Source organism: Hibiscus syriacus, unplaced genomic scaffold (assembly GCF_006381635.1).
Source record: "Hibiscus syriacus cultivar Baekdansim isolate YM2019G1 unplaced genomic scaffold, ASM638163v2 tig00002655_pilon, whole genome shotgun sequence".
In the NCBI taxonomy this organism is placed as follows: Eukaryota; Viridiplantae; Streptophyta; class Magnoliopsida; order Malvales; family Malvaceae; genus Hibiscus; species Hibiscus syriacus.
In genome coordinates, this window is record NW_024061938.1 from 315,060 (window position 1) to 322,482 (window position 7,423).

The 7,423-nt window shown below is 31.3% G+C and overlaps 1 pseudogene; it reads right to left on the reverse strand.

The window, feature by feature from the left end:
- Positions 1–1,868: 1,868 nt before the first annotated feature.
- LOC120148080 lies at positions 1,869–3,935 on the reverse strand (annotated as a pseudogene).
- Between the last annotated feature and the right edge of the window lie 3,488 nt (positions 3,936–7,423).

The following is a 7,423-nucleotide window of genomic DNA, read 5'->3' on the forward strand; positions in this document are numbered from 1 at the left end:
CATATGATTGTAAACTAATATTGTAACTCAAGATATTTTTTCTTTTAATAAAATTAATGATTTTTTAATAAAAAAAACAAGTATGCTGATTTTTTAAAAGAAAATGTTTTCTTTTAATCGTAAACTTTAATGATTTACTATTATGATCGTAAACTTTAATAGTATGAATCTGTAACAAACGTCTAAGCTTATTTCAAGATATATAAATATATGTATAATAGATTTTTTACTCCTGCAATATATATGTGGATTTTTTTATTACTAATCTAGGTGATTATAAAGTAATATTTTAAAAAAAAAAAATTCAACTATTTGACAATAAAAGTTCAATCACCCTTGCAGTCTCTGATACTCGAATCTGGGATATCTAGGGATAACAACATCCCTTTAACAATTGAGGTAGTTGGTTCGTGCATATATGCCGATTCTGTTTAATAATTAAAAAAATTATTAAATGAATCTATAAAGTGAGTTAGTGGTTAAGGAGTGTATTGTTTTTCCTAGAGGTTTCAGGTTCGAACAGCTATATCTGTACGGTGTGTACACGTTTTTAATGACTAAAAAAGATTATGAACATATACTATGTATGAAATTTATTAAATTAATTCATATCGGTTTGAAAATGAAAAATAAAAATACACTTAATTTTTAAAGAATAACATGGTTTGTTTTAAAATCAGTGTTTAAAAAGCTTTTAATTCTGTATGAACTTTTACATTAACCAAAAATTTATAGAAAAATTTAATAATTTAAACAAATATTATATTAAAAAATATTTTGATTTTTAATTTTTTTTAAACTCGCAATGGTTTTAAAAAATATTTGAATTATGAAATTGCTTTATTGGTTTAAAGTTACTCTACTTACTACCCAATTTATTAAAAATTACATTTTTAACTCCTTTTGATGATTTCAAATGTCCATAGAACCATCATATTTCTATAGTTAGCAATTAATTTCCTATAATGATATTTGATGATTGTTTGAATGTTTGATTTTATGATTTAGTTCTTATTCGGTTTCGATTAAGTTTTGACCAGTCAATGCGATATCTCTAATTTGATTTTAGTTAACTAAGCTGAATTAAGGGTGTTATACTTATTGGGTTTAAATTCGTTAATTGACTTGTGACTATTACAATAAAATTCTTTAAGTATCATTCAGTGACTCCTTGAACAGTAAGGAGGAGTTCTTAATCCTGAAACAACCTCTCATACTCTATGACGGTGACACATATGTGCATATCTCATTCAATATAAGAGGGAAAAAAGTAACTTTTTAAATACCTTCTCAAAGGTATATCCTTTTCCAATGTGGGATATATACCTTGTAGTTTTCTATAGCATTATTAACATCCAATTGATAAACTCTCTCAATATCAAACACATCGCAAAATAGCTTAATATAAAGAATAATAATTCCCAAAAATTTATAGAGTGAGACTTCGAATCCTCTCATCCCCCTTATATGTACTTTTAGTTTGTTTTGGCTTTCAATTTTTTAAAATTATGTCTAATATTTATTTTATGTTTCATTTTAATACTCTGCCGTTAAAAATTTAACACTGATATTGATGTGTTCTCATAAAGTATTGTCACGAAATCATTAAAAAAATAAAAAATGTCATGTCAGTAGTTCTGTTAAATTTTTAACGGCATAATACCAAATTAAAACTTGAACTAAACGTTAGATATGATTTTAGAAAAATAAATAAAATTTTGGTATTAAAACGGAACAAATTAAAAATAATATTACCCTTTATCGATTTTTAATTTTTTTTAAGATCAATGTTTTCCTTTTTTATATATAAGATTTTGCGATGCTTACTCAAACAACAAATAATACTGCATATAATTTAAAGCTTATCACACTAATAACTAGTCATTTAATATGACATTAATATAGTTAAGAAAATCTCCCAAGGCATACTATGTAGATCTTAGGAGGTGTTTGATTCACAGAAAATATATTATTAAGGAGAATAATCATTTTTGAAATTGTATTCCGAGGTTTGATTCACGAAAAATATCATTAATTTAGTTGAGTGCCACAAAACTATTGATAGACCTTAGAATCTAATGCCATGATGGTGCTAAGGTTCATCGGATTCATGCATTTGGTGGAAGCAGTCATGATCTGTTGTACAATCAGCCTGTTAGCTCTCTCCGATGGATGGAACGGATCCCAGAACACGAAAATGTCCCAGTTCGGGCACAGGTTCGACGCTGTGGTGCAGAGTCCGATTCCGTTGATGTAATAAAACCTGCCTCCAACATATATATGAGTCGTTATTTGTTCGAAATGAAATGTTGGGTGCACGTAAGCTATTGTGTAGTAAAACGAAGTGTACCGTATGCGCGAGGGTTACTGATCCAATCCATGTGCATTTGATATGCATTTGCTGCAATGAAGACATCGGAGCCGAGCTCAGCGTTTAGTCCGTTTAGCATTTGAAAGAGCTGTGGGTTGAACAAGGCCGCCGCGCGTTGCAGCTCAACCTCGCATTCACCGGCTCTGCTGTGCTGAGCTAGTTCTGCTGGAACACAACCCAGTGGTCCTGTCCCTGTCACCAATACTCTCCTTGCCCCCAGCTCATGTAGCCTCTGCAAACCAAAATATACACATACATATTAATGACAAAGTTATGTATGATATATACATAGACATATATATATATATATATATATATATATATATGTCTATATATAGAAATGCGTGTTGGCTTTAAATATAGCAACTGAAGATAAACACATAAATGATGTTGGCTTCACCTACCAAAACAAACTTTTGATGCATAGTAATAAATATAAGCCTTCATTCCTAATTCTTCACAAAAATTGAACATTTAGCTTTCTCTATCTATAGGCTCCATAAAGACTGGAGCAGAGGATACTGCTTGTCCCCAAATTATGCTAATAGTACACGTGCACTATATCTTGTCCCTACTCCATTCATTGGTGATAATACGTTTTCATTTTTCTAGATTCAATAAATTTAAACTTGATATGAACACGTCTCGACACTTTTGAACGTAATTAGTATAAGGAGAACAAAAGGTTTAGTGCACAATAAATCTATCTGCACTATGAAAGGTAATGGCAAGTTTTACCAGCAAAATTTTCCGGTACTCGGAGATTAAATAGACGACGTAATATGGGAGGGCGAATTGTCGAGATCGTGCCGAGAAGGGGACCAAGAAGTAGTTGTTTACGAAATCGGTCATGAGAACCAGTGCTTCATTTACTAGGCGTTGAGTTTGTTCAGGTCCAATAAGTGCACTCACGCGTTGCTGATACTGCTCGAAGTATTGCAGTTGCTTGGAAATTCGGATTATATTGATCTACACAGGTCATTGATTGCAGTACTTTGAAAATATTTTCATAACTTATAGAATCATATCCCATAGCTTAAATAGAAACTGGACTTACAAATTGAATCCCAGTGTCATTGAGAATTCCAATTCCAGCAGAAGCAAAGTTGGCACCAACAAGAAGCTTTTGTCCGGTGAGCTCGGGGCTCAGGTACGGCAATGTCGGCTCGGAGCCAAGTTGCTCACCTGAGTACCACATATATATACATACATTAGCAATTTAGCATATTCCATTGATATCAAAGCAAGTTGAACAAAGTTCTACGTAGACAAAAACATGAATTGACTTGCTGATAAGATCTGGGATGTTAAGGCCATTAGAAAATCGACCGGTAGCTCTATGAGTCGGATAATTGATGCCATAGGGGTATGAATCGGCTCGGGCTGTGGTTACTAGATAGTTGTTATTACCGTTATCGACTAGTGAATCTCCGAACACGAAAAACGCCCTTGACTCAGCTTGAGGAACTACATGTCCTAATGTAAGCAACAAACCAAAAAACATAACGAAGGCGAAGGAATTGTCCATTGAAATGGCTCTAAGATACCCTACCAAAGTACACTTATCCCCGTTGACAATGAAAGGATATATGGCAGTAGCACCGCTAGTTCAACATACACACATACATATATATATATATATATATATATATATATAACTTTGGGTTTTGATTTTTTTTTTTGGGTTTATTCCATTTGATGAAATATTAATGCAGTGTGCTACCATCTATGGAGTTAGCTGAATATGGTGGTTCAAGTAGTTCAAGTTATGTAAATGAAGAATTAAATTTTAAGAAAGAGACTTTCTTTAACAATATCATATATTTTGCGTAAGTGACAATCACAGTATAGCTGGCAATGAGTAGACTATCAGTACTAAACTTATGCCAAATAATTTTACATTATATAAAAAAGTTAAATAACATTCATTATTATTCTAGTTTTTTTTTGAATTTTTATCAACTAAGTTAACCTTATCTACGGGACAAACACACGATTTTTTGTTGATAAACGAATTTATAAATTTTTTAAAAGAGACGAACTTATAAAATTTTAGGAGACATAAATAGATTATCAACGACAATGATTAATAAGCTATATAGTAATTGAGCTTATATTATGCCCAATTTAATGCTATAATTTGGTGAGGTTGGGGATTTATAAGACAAAAACAATTAAGTCGCCTATCTGATTAACTTAGCAGTCAATTTGATGATGTGTTTAAACCTAGAATTATATTACGAAACATAAAGTTAGGTCGTTATTAATTGTTTTTTTTTCTTTACTATGTTACTATTATTGATTTTTTTATTGCCATTGGTTTGATTAATTGTCAATGTAGGCGTCGTTTGTGTTCATGTATTAGAGGAGATGATGGTTTGTGGTCGTCGATATATCTCTCTTTTGATATAGATGGAGAATCGTTAGTTATGGTGATGTATGATTCGTGCTTGGGAGTATTGTAAGAGCATATATGGATGTTGGGGGTCTAGAACATATTTGATAAATACTGATAACTCTCGGATGGAATATTAGAATAAAAAAATTCATTAGATAATGAACTATTGGTTCTAAGCACGATCCGTTATATAAATAGACAAATGCTCTTTTCCATTATGGATAACCATAGTATGATCGATCATTGTGAGTATACGATGCCCGAAAACAAATTCACCATCGTATAGCTAACCGACAATTACTAGCGATTTCGACTTCATGCACACAGTTGCAATCTGCAATTCAAATTGAGGACAGGTTTTTGGAGTTAGCTCACCCTACACGATCGCGACCCTTTATCCCATCTAGTGTAACACCTGTGTTGCCCAGGGCATAAGGGACATGATGACTTGACATCATCTTCACCTATCTCCGATTTATCACCGGCAGTCTGCCTCGACCTGTTGAGAAAGGAAAATAAAAAAAAAAATCTTGGAGAAAAATTACCCTTTTACTTTTAGAGTCATAGGACGGTAGCCATATGGTGATTGTTGATGATACTTTATAAAAATTTGGATGGACACCACATATATTATTATTGTTTATATATTAGGGGAACAAATATTCGTTCCCTTTAGTAGAGTGTTATAAAATGACACGAAGAATTTGAAATAAAACAAATATAAAATATCATTCGTGTTAAATGTTAATAAAATATTAATGAAATTATACTGATGAATGATTTATCTCCTTCTGATTTGGGTATAAGATCATATTGCTTATGACTGTAATATAACTCTTACATTAAGCATCTCTTCGGAGCATATTTGTCCACTACTATTATATAAAATTGAAATAAAAGCCATTATTCACACTACTCCATATTAAAACTTAAAGATGGAGCTGAACTGTAGCTGCCGAACCCCATAACTTCAATAAAAATAGTGAAGCAAAAAAGTGGTATTTGTGAGTTTCAGCTAGGGCTGTAAATGAGACGAGACAGGTCGCGAGCTACTCGAGGTCAACTCGATCAAGGCTCGATAAATACTCAGATCGAATGGACTCGACTCGAGCTCGACTTGAGTTCTTAATGAGCCGAAACGAGCTACTCGATATTCAACTCGAAAAGCTCGTGAGCAGCTCGAAAATATAATATATTAAGATTTTATTTTAAAAAAAATAAATTATTAATATTTATGTATTGATTTTTTTTAAAAATACAAAAAATACATCTAAATATAACATAAATTAAAAATTTTCGGAGGAGTAATTACTTCATCCTTCCTTTCGATCCGTTCATATATATCACAACAAAGGTCTAGCTTTATTTATAGATAGGTACGTCGTTGTACTCTATGAATCTACGAATATATAATATATTATTTATAATCAATACTCGATAACTTTTATATTCTTTTTATTAAGTGTAAATTTTACTATTATTATATATAAATATTAAAATGCTCGTGATAAACAAAATCTGTAATTTAATATGGGTTGCATTATTTTGAGAAAAGAATGGATTCTAGAAGTGTGGTATTTAAATCCCAAAATTTTGTACGAATCAAGTAATCTCAGTAGTTAGGAAACTTGTTATTTTTTGAGATCTTAGGTTTGAGCATCACATATGCTAATAATACAAGCATTCATTGTCAAATGGTTGAATCTTAAATATATACCACTTTATATTTATCCCAAATTATAAAAAAATTCTCAAAATTTCATATCTTTTTCGGGAAATGAAATCCAAGTCCAAACCATAGAAACAATTAACTATTAATATAAGTTATTATATTTTATTTTATTTAAAAATCTAATTATATATCATATATAATAATTTTTAAATAATAATATTTGTTAATTTTATTAAATAGAAACTATTAATAACGATGATTGTTCGTTGATAAATTTTATTGAGGAGGAGGGCGGGGTTGGTTGAATTTAGCTGATGAACCATAGAGTTTCCTAGCTGCTACATCACAAAGGCAATGCATCTTGAAAAGATGTATTGAAATAGACAAGCCAAAGTGTAACTACCCAAAATTTTGAGTCAACATCCTAGTGTTAACCCGAGAATTTATTAATATATTTAGTACAGTATGATGGTCTATTGGTTCAAATTTGAGTTCAAATGGGTGAAATTAACCTCATTGGAAATTAAAAAAATTAAGCTTGAAATGTAATGAGAGAGAACTAGAGTGCAATTTCCCCCATTGGAAAAAACATGTCTGCTTTGGGAGGATTTCTAGATGATTTTCATGTGGGTTTTGGGAGTACAAAAATTTATCATTCTCGTTCTCTTCATCTTTCTTCATTCTCCTTTCTTCATCCAAGCATGAGAGCTTTAATATTAAGAGAAATGCATGTTCGAATGATGAACTTATTTCTTATCATGCTATAATTGAATGAATCTAACGTCAATTGGTAAGTTGTTATGTTAACTTTGATTAAATGTGTGAAAGGAAGGTTCAAGCGATGAACCTATTCCTTAATGTGTTATAAGTGAATGAATGTCAGCAAGGCTTAGAGAAATGATGTTAAGTGAAAGTGTGAGAACAGAAAGAGAAATGTGTACCCCAAGTGATGGGGTTATGTAAGGAGATTGTGAGTCTTTCC